This window comes from Emydura macquarii, unplaced genomic scaffold (genome assembly GCF_026122565.2).
Source record: "Emydura macquarii macquarii isolate MOO-44397 ecotype Brisbane River unplaced genomic scaffold, CSIRO-AGI_Emac_v2 contig_554, whole genome shotgun sequence".
Lineage (NCBI taxonomy): Eukaryota > Metazoa > Chordata > Testudines > Chelidae > Emydura > Emydura macquarii.
The window spans coordinates 1,030,794-1,040,137 of NW_027130691.1; the positions used below are offsets into that span (position 1 = coordinate 1,030,794).

Sequence of the window (9,344 nt, forward strand, 5' to 3'; positions counted from 1 at the left end):
TTTCTACTGAGATACGACGTCATTTCTGCCTGACCCCATCTGAACACTATGATCTGTGATTGACAGTTAAATCAATTCAAACCAACCCCTTGTACCATAGAGAAGAGGGGAGCAAATTCAGCTGTGAAAGAGAAGAGAAGCGAGACTCTGCCACGTAGCTTCACACAAAAGAAAACGTAAAACATAACAGAAGCTGGAGAATTCTGGGCAAGAAGGTGCTGTACATTCGGTGGGAAATTAAGCATCCTCTAAATGACAGAGGAACACTTGGAGCTCTGGCCTCTGGAAACACAAATGCAAATTGCAAGGTACAATTTTAAAGCTGTGCACAGGAGATTCTCGTACAGAAAATCCAGCTCCAGGAGTTGGTAAAAAGATTTGTGCCTTAATACCCACACGCTGCTTTGTAAATGTACCCGCACAAATAGCCGTCGAGCAAACATCCCATCCCACAGGATTGGAGCTCAGTCGTGCACTGCTTGGGCTTTCTGGGTGCTTAATAACAGAAATCAAACTCTGTTGAAGCAGTAGAGATGTACAAAGTAGACTTGAACAAAGACAGTCCTCCCAGTGTGTTGTTAGTGAGGGAAGAGTAACCCATAAACCAAAATATTACAAGGCTATTTAATGATTCTTTCACTGTTAGACATACATCAACAACACATAAACGAAGCATTTGATAGCCTTTCTCCATGTGCCAGGAAATCCTCCTGCTTCGTTTCCTTACCTAAAGAAAGGCCAGACCTGAGGCTATTTGGGTTAGCGCAGCGTGCTGTGACAGTGGGTCCTTTCCAAAGCACTGCCAAGAATGTCCTTGTCAAAGAGATGTGTAATATGACTGCAGCAGAAAATACATGTAAATGTTTTGCTGCCTCCTTTTTTTCTAGAGGGGAAGATATCTTGATTAAACAGTAATTCAGTGTTTTGGCAAAAGCCGTTTCCCTCGTAGATGCTTAACAGGTGCCAAGACTGTCAAATGAAGTGTTTTATTTAGTAGAGTAGCAGGAGCCAGTTACTGCCAAGTTTACCTAAAATCATCTCTCTCTTCTCCCGTGTAAGCGAATACGCCTCGTGCCATTCACATTTAACGTCAGTGCATGGTTGGATTGGAGCATCTCTCTCTGGTTCAGCCCAAGTCAGCATTACTGCTTCCTCTACTGACAGTGCAGGTTTCTTGACCCTGTCTTGGTGCTAGCAATGCTATGCCACCACTAAATTCTTTTCTGGGTCTCATCTTCCCCAAGTGCATCAGGTCTGCTCCTTGTGCATAGAAATGGTTATCTGACCTCAGTGCTAACTGCCCTGATAACATGGCAAACAGCAGTCCCTGCCTAATAACTATTCATGGCCCTATCCTGCATGAACTCATCTAGTTCTTTTTCAAACCCCATTATAGTCTTAGCCTTCACAACATCCTCTGGCAAGGAGTTCCACAGGTTGACTGTGCACTGTGTGAAGAAATACTTCCTTTTGTTCATTTTAAACCCACTGCCTATTCATTTCATTTGGTGAGCACTGGTTTTTGTGTTATGAGAAGGGGTAAAGAACATTTCCTTATTACTTTCTCCACACCAGTCGTGATTTTATAGACCTCTATCATATCCCCTCTTAGTCATCTCTCTTCCAAGATGAAAAGTCATTAATCTCTCCTCATAGGGAAGCTTTTTCCTAATCACTTTAGTTGCCCTTTTCTGTACCTTTTCCAATTCCAATGCATCTTTGTTGAGATGGGGCGACCAGATCTGCACACAGTGTTCAAGATATGGTCTGAGCATAGATTTAGAAAGAGGCAATATGATATTTTCTGTCTTATTATCTATCCCTTTCCTAATGATTCCCAACATTGTGTTCACTTTTTGACAGCTGCTGCACGTTGAGCGGATTTTTGCAGAGAACTATCCACAATGACTCCAAGATCTCTTTCCTGAATGGTAACAGCTAATTTACACCCATCAATTTATATGTATAGCTGGGATTATGCATTACTTTGCATTTATCAACACTGAATTTCATCTGCCATTTTGTTGCCCAGTCACCCCGTTTCATGAGACATTGTGACTGCTCCCTTTCCAGTCTCTCACACCCCGAAGCCTCCCTATAGCTGGTATGTGGTGTGTGATCTTATTCTGATACAAAGGCCAGTGTTAGAATTTGGATTCATAGTTGCTCTGCTGCTCCAGAACATTGGTCTGTCTCATCGGTTATTCCGTCTCCTGCTATGCTGAGTTAGACCACTGGCCCATCTGGCCCCATAGCCTGTTTATATAGCACCATAAGTGTGCTTAATGCTTTACAGATGGCAAGAACACAAGGTCCCTGCCTGAACATCTCAAGCCTAAATTCGATACCATTTCATGCAGACAAAAGGGGTGGGAGGGGCTGGGCCATGCAAGCAGAACGGTGGAGCTGTGGGCATGGCAGTGCCAGTTACCAGTTTTGTGTTTGTGAATGAGAGGCCCCAGCAGCTCAGCTCCTGGTGTTCCAGGCAGTGGGGGAAGCCTGGCACCCGAAGGGAAGGGCAGCCCTTCCCCAGTAGAACGGGTCTGTCTGTGTCAGCGCCATCCTGATTGAGTGGGGCACCAGCTTGCATTCTGATTCTCAAGAGGGTACGTCCTGCTTCCAAAAGGGGCATTCTGAGCTCTGGGCCAGGAATAGCAGCACCCACTTTCTGGCCACAAGGCAGCAGGCTCCCAATGGAGAGGAGAGGGGTGGGGCAGGGCATAGTACTTGAGATTTCCATGACGTGCTCGATGGGGTGGGAAATGGTGGAGAAGATGGCTGAATCTCTCTTACTGTTCCCCTTTTGACCCGAGCAGCTAGTTAAAGTTTGGGCCCTGTGGTGGTTCCAGCTGCGAGTAGAAATCTGTGGTCGTCCGGTATTTCTTTGGTGCAGTTTTATTTTACAAAGAATGTCCGAACCCTGCTGTCTCCAAACGCAGAAAGAATCAGATAACACGAAACAGCTTCTTTTGCGTGCAGCACCCGAAGCACTTTCTGCAGCCTGCACCTTGGCCCAAAAACCTCTCTCCAGCATTTTTCCAGGGTCAGCCATATGTTTTTAGCTGCTCCTTCAGGCTGCCTTGCTTCCTCAGTCTGTTATTGGCTGATCTCTGGGTCTGAGACCTCTTTCTCTCTCTCTTTTTGTCTTAGGTGGGGCTCATGATTACAGGTTTGTTAACTGAAGGGTGAGTTCACACCTACTAATTTCAACAGGGTTTTAACTCTGCCCATAACAAGGTTTCACTCAGCTCATAGCATTAATTTCTGGCATCTATTGCCTTTGCTGTCCAGGGCTCCCAACGTAAACCAAGACTTTAAACCCCAGATCAGACCACTCAGTAGCTAGCACACAGCACACGCTCAGTCACCTGGTGCACAGAGGGTGTGGGGACAATGCCAGTGGAACACAAATTCTAGGCTGGCTTTGTGGGACTGCAGCGTGTAAGAAGCACTGGGTTGGCCCAAGGATGTGAGTGAAAGTCACCAGCATGCCGTGTCGTCGTGAGGGGTAGCAGGGGAGGCCAAGAAATTTCCATCCAGTCACTGGCCACAGGTGCTGAGCAATGGCTGCTCTGAGCCATGCAGCCCGGAGCAGTGACATTCCGGCTGCCTGGGGCGTAGTGGGGAGTGCAATGGGAAGGGTGGCGTGGTAATGGGAGCTATATTCTATCAGAGAGCTGTGCAGAGACCAGCGCGTTCATTGTGCTGTCCTCTTGCAGTTGGTGTGTTACAAAGGACACGTTGTCATGCCAGTGTAAACAACCTAGCGAAAGCATCAGGCTGGCGATTCCGTGTTCGCTGGAGTCAGTGCATGTGTGTGAATCTGTCCCCGCAGTGCTAGTGCCCAGTGGCAGCCGTACAGTCCATCACACCCACAGCCTGCAGGCAGGCGGGAAGCATCTCGCTCTGAACACGCGCTTCGGTGGGCTTTGTTCCGATTGCCCGGGGCGGGGAGGCTGGAGTCTTTTGAGCCCCTGAATGTTGTTTTCTTGCCATTGTGGTCTGTGAGGAGCCGTGAGCCAGTGACCTGCCCATCCCGACAGGGCGGCGGCACCTTGCTGCTCTCAGCCACATCCGATGGGAGACTTCTCTGCCTCGGCCGTGCCCGCAGCCCTGCTGGTGGACGGTCCCTCTCCGATTGGGTATCTACATTAAATCAATAGAGGGCAGCACCATGGGCCCAGTCTCAGCAATATGCTCACGGTGTGCACTTACACAGGCCTCCTCGTCTAGCCCCGCTGGGCTCGTGAGCTGGTGGGAGGGCCTGGTTGTTCGGGGGGCTGGATACCCCAGGGATGGGCTGGTTACCCTGGGCATGGGCCCATTGTCCCTGTGGGGCTGGTTGCCCTGGGGAGGGCCTGGCTCAGCTCTGCTAGTATTAAAGGGGGAAGAAAGCAGCTCATCTTAGCTTGCTGGTATTTTTTCAAAGATGCTGTTTGTATTGATAGATTTTTGGATGATGCTCTAGCAGAAAAAAAATCAATGTTCCACTGATTGTACCAGGACGGGCAGTCGATTGGTGAAAAAGCTGCAGCAGGCGTATTGGGAAATAGATTTTTCTGCCCTCCAGACATTAGCTTGAAATTCTTTGAAATGAGGGGAAAACAATCTGTGTCAGAAATGAAAGAGGAAGGAGGTTAATATGTGGCTCCTTTTCCGCTTTTTATTTTTGTTTTCCAGGCTGTCCTTGGACTTGTACCTTGGGCCTTGGCCAGCGAGCGGCATTCACAGGCGCTGCTTTGCCACTCCCGCTGCTGCTCTCACCCCCTCAGTCAGGGAGGGCAGAATTTCAGTGTATTTAACTGCAGATGTGTCGCATGCGGAAATACAAATTCCCCAGTGTCCCCCAGCCGGAGCGCTGAGGCCCTAGCTGTGCTGTGTCCCCATGACTACACTCCGCAGATACCGCTGCATGAGAACATTGTTCTCAGCATTTTGTTGAGGTTGGAGGTGGGGTAAACGGTTCTCTGAGTTTGTTGCTGAAAGCTGCGATAACCTGGTGTCTTCAGAGGGCGGCTGCTTGACTGAGGTCATTCCCTCTGCAGCATTAACAAGTAAGTATTTAGGGCCATCATGGGGGAAAAGCTGCGTAAAGTGTTTGTGAGCTCCTCGGCCCTTAAAAAAAATGTTGATACTCAACTGAGACACATGCACACACTTTCACAAACCCCAGCCTTTCACCCACGGCAGTTTGCTCAACTTTGAAACACGGAGTGCCCAGAGAGCCTGGTGAACTCTCTCTTGGTTGTCAGCTCTCAGAGGGAAAAGAAGAGCAGGAAATTTCATGCTGTTTTTCTGCTTTGGGTAATTGTCTGGGCCTCAGCCTTTCCAAACAAAATGCCTTTCTCTGTCTTTCTTTCCTGTGGGATCACTTTCCCACTCCCTTGGGTGGTCTTTTTATGCAGGTTTTTATCCACTCTGTGGTAGGCTGTAGGCATGTCTTCAGAGAGCTGGAAAAACCTCTGCTTGCTCGACCCTATTGCAGAGAGAAAAACAAATTCCCAGAGCTTCATCCAGGTGAAATTAAAAAGAGGGAAGAAAACGAAGAGAGCTTAAATAATGGGCGGGTTTTTCATCCCCACAGTGCTGGGGCTTTGAGTTCTACCAGCTGCTGGGCTCTGACTGGAGGAGAGCCCTACAAACATTTGCATCCTGCAGAGCCGTGCATTGCAAGCATGTTGTTGTCTCTGCAGAATTACCAGTCGAGGCCCCCTGAACCTGCTACCGGGGTCACATGCCCATCTTTCCTGGGCAGGGCTGTATGAACAGGGCTTTCCACTTTCTAATGCACAATTAACACAGAGTCTCAGGAGGCAGAGGTGGAAAAGGCGTGTTGGGTCCCACCTAGAGAAGAGACTGCTATCCCTGCTGGAGAATTTATCCCGAAGACTCCAGAGGAACCTAGTTCAGCCCAGGGGCTGTTTGCAGACTTTGGCCAGGGTGTACCCAACAAAGCTTTGCCAGCGTAAAAATGCTGGCTCGGAGTGTGAAAAATATCACCCCCCAACTCACAGAGCTATGCCAGCGAAATCCGTGCTGCAGACACAGTTTACACCAGCACGGGACTCCTTTTGCCAGTGTAGTTTATGTTGTTTGGGGGGTGGCGTGAGTATACCAGCAAAAGACCCCCTTGTGCCAGTATAAGCTGTGACTGCACTGGGAAGCTTTGCTGGTGTAGCTGTACTGGCATAGACTGGCCCTAGGTCACTAATGCTGGGATTGTGTGTGCTATTCACTGTTCCTGTGCAGCTGTGTCTGACCCGTCATTTAAGTGACGTGGTATTTATTCTGCTCCCCGAATGGAAGAGTGAAACTTCTGTGGCCAGGAGGAAGGAAATCAGAGATTTGAAGATGGCCATATCTGCCATGAACCTCTGTCCCATGAGTGTCCCACGGTTCTCCTCGCCTCAGAGGGTCCTCTGACCTTGCCCAGTGATTGATGTGGCAGACCCTCCCATCACCAGCTGTGAGTCCCCTTTTTTACATTTTTGGGCTTTCCAGGGCATGGTGCAGAGACTTGTGCTTTTTTAGTTCTGGCCCTCCTCTAAGGACCCCAGACACAGAGGCCTGACCACATGGGATTGGAATCGTAGCACCTGTCTTCTTTCAGGCAGGAAGCAGAGGCCTCACACCACGCAAAGCAACCCTCACTGCTGCTAGGGAAGTTTAACTGGTTCCCAGACTGGAGTCACCAGAATCCATTTGGCGACAATTGGAGCCTTCCATGCTGACACCTACCGCCTGAGTGGCTCTTGACTTGTGTCTTCAGCTTTCAGGAGGGTGGCATGGGTGGAGGTTGGGAAATGCAGTGACATTCGGGTTTGAATGTGCACACTTGGGTTTTGTTGGTGCGAGCACTCAATCTCTCTGTGCAGTGGCCATGGTGCTCCCTCCCCGGTGTGGGCATGGCCAGGGCATGCTTCTCCATGCAGAGTTGCCATTGCACCTTGCATCTGATCGGCCCCACCCAGTCAGTTCCCCTCCCTCATTCAGCCATGCACCTCAGTCTTGACCACATCCCCTCCCCCCACTCCAGGTTGGGACCCCTATGTATTGCAGGAGCAGCCAAAGGCCCCCCAGGAAGGGTCCTGGCCCATTCCGCTGGGCCCGGCACAGACACACACAAAGATGTGGCCCCTGCCCCAAAGACCAGGGACTGCTACCCATGCAGGCCAGCAAAGGTTGAGTGCTGTGTGTGAGCTGCGTGGAGTGGGGTGGTCAGGTCAGTTCTTGTCCCTGCAGCCCACGGATTTCTTGGACTGTGTGTTTTAATAAACACTCTTGTTACCATTAGACTCACCGAGCCCCGGGGCAGGTCCCTCGTCAGCCACCGGGCTGAGTTCATGGGCTGTGCAGCAGCGAACCCCTCCGTATCTGCAGAGAACGAAGCAGAGAACCAGCCATCCGGCTTGCAGCCTGACTGGCTGTAAAATGAGTGCTGGCACATCTTCATCAGCATTACAGCCTGAGCCAGATTTATTAATAGGGCCCCTTAGGAGCGAGATGGTGGTGAGGATGTCCTGGTTTTATTGTTGTGGTTAATATCTCCTGTTGCATTTATTTGGAAGTGTGCTGATTAATGACATAATAGAACTGAACCCATTATTCTTACATGTAATGAAGAGTTGTGACTAAAAGTTAACGGACCATTTACCACCTTCTGGAGACTCTGCAGCTGCATTTCCACAGCTGCATCCATTTCAGTAAATACACAGAGCAAAGTCACGCTAAATATTGGCTTTTTGCTGCAGCTCCCTAATGCCCTGAGAGCATCGGGCCGTGGGATCCCAGAGGCAACCGGACTGCCTGTCCTGTGACTCCCCGGCCCCGCCCAGAGAGGAGTTGGAGCGCGTCTGTGTCAGACCTTTGGGGCAGCCTGGGTAGAGTGTGGCCCGGTAGTGGTACTACCTTTGGCTGGGGTGCTTTGCAGGGGGGGCCTCCCTCCACCATGTGTCAGAGAGCAGCCTGTGTAGGCAGCAGCTACACCGATAACCCCAGAGCAAGGGCAGGCATCAGCGCCAGCAGACCATGCAGTCTCTGGGAATCCAGGAGCAGCAGGGTGACTCCTCTGGCTGAGGGGAGAAATAAACCTCCTGGGTCCCAGAGAGACCGTCACTATGCTATGCAAGTGGCATTTTAAAGCGTGGGAGACCACTCCTCCCCATGCAGATCCTCCTGTTCATCTTGTCTGTGGGCTGGAGCCAGGCTTGATTTCTCTGCTCACTGGCGCTCTTGAAATGGGAGCTGCAGGCGCCTTGGTTGGAAGGCCTGGCGGTTTCACTGCCTCTGCTGTAAGCACCTCCATAGCCTCTACTGAAATGCTGCTCTGCACCTTGCCACAGCAAACACCTCTCACCGCGTTGCCGCAGCTATGCCTGCGTCTCCATGCAGTGCAGACACGGAACTGTTTTCTCTTTCTCTGGAGGTGCAGGCACACCCCAGCCCCCAAAGCCGTGCTCTCTAAGGGGGATGAGAACATGTCACTGCAGATGCTCTGGTTCACAGGTAGTTGTTGCTTCGTTTTGTTCCATGGACGTTCCTGCTGCTGCTCCAGACAGTGACATTTCCATCAGGGACAGTCTTCGTTTCCTCCAGGCCCACGCACTTACCCGCAGCATCTCCCTAGTCTGTACCACTCGCCCAAGAGGTTTCAGAAACACCTGAAAGCTGCAGAGAGCTGGGATGTGGCAGGGTGCAGGAGTCAGACAGGCTCTGCCCTGTGCCAGGGGATAGGCCCAAGAGCTGCGCTGTCTTGGGTTCATTACACTTTCTCATGCGACTTCCCCTGGGTAATGTAGCAGGTGCCGGTGGTTTGATCAAGGAGGCATGGGCTTGCAGTACCAGTGCACACAACCGGGGATGGGACTTCAATACTCGACCCTGGGGAAGGCCCTTTCTTTGCCACTTTCACTTTTTATACCTGAGGTGCCTGCATTCAAGTAACAGAGCCCCGTCTGTTTGTGCTGCCTTGCATCCACAGCTGCACGCACAATTACTGTAACTGAACATGCGGGTCTGGCAGTGGCTTGTGCAGTCAGACCTGTAAGTACACATGTAGGCACATTAACTGGCAAAAGTTTGTCCTCCAGCCTTTAAAATCAGGACCCAAGCGCACAGTGCGCTGCATGATTGGGATAACTGTACTGAAGGGCCTGTCCACTCCTCCTCTGGATGTCCGGGAGTCGGCATGAATAACCCAGAGGGAGACCTAGCATTCTGTTCCTTCACCTGAGTCAGTTGAATTGCACAGATGTGAGTGAAGGTAGGATCTGGCCCATTAACTTTATAAGATGGATCTAATTAAGAGAAGGATTTCACCATGGTTATTTATTGCATTAACTAGA

The 9,344-nt window shown here is 50.4% G+C and overlaps 1 long non-coding RNA gene across 1 annotated transcript; it reads left to right on the forward strand.

The window, feature by feature from the left end:
- Nucleotides 1-4,873: 4,873 nt before the first annotated feature.
- Nucleotides 4,874-9,021, forward strand: LOC137147338 (uncharacterized). The gene is made up of 3 exons (XR_010918181.1): nucleotides 4,874-5,054; nucleotides 6,250-6,466; nucleotides 7,295-9,021. It is a non-coding gene; the product is annotated as an uncharacterized lncRNA (long non-coding RNA).
- Nucleotides 9,022-9,344: the final 323 nt, after the last annotated feature.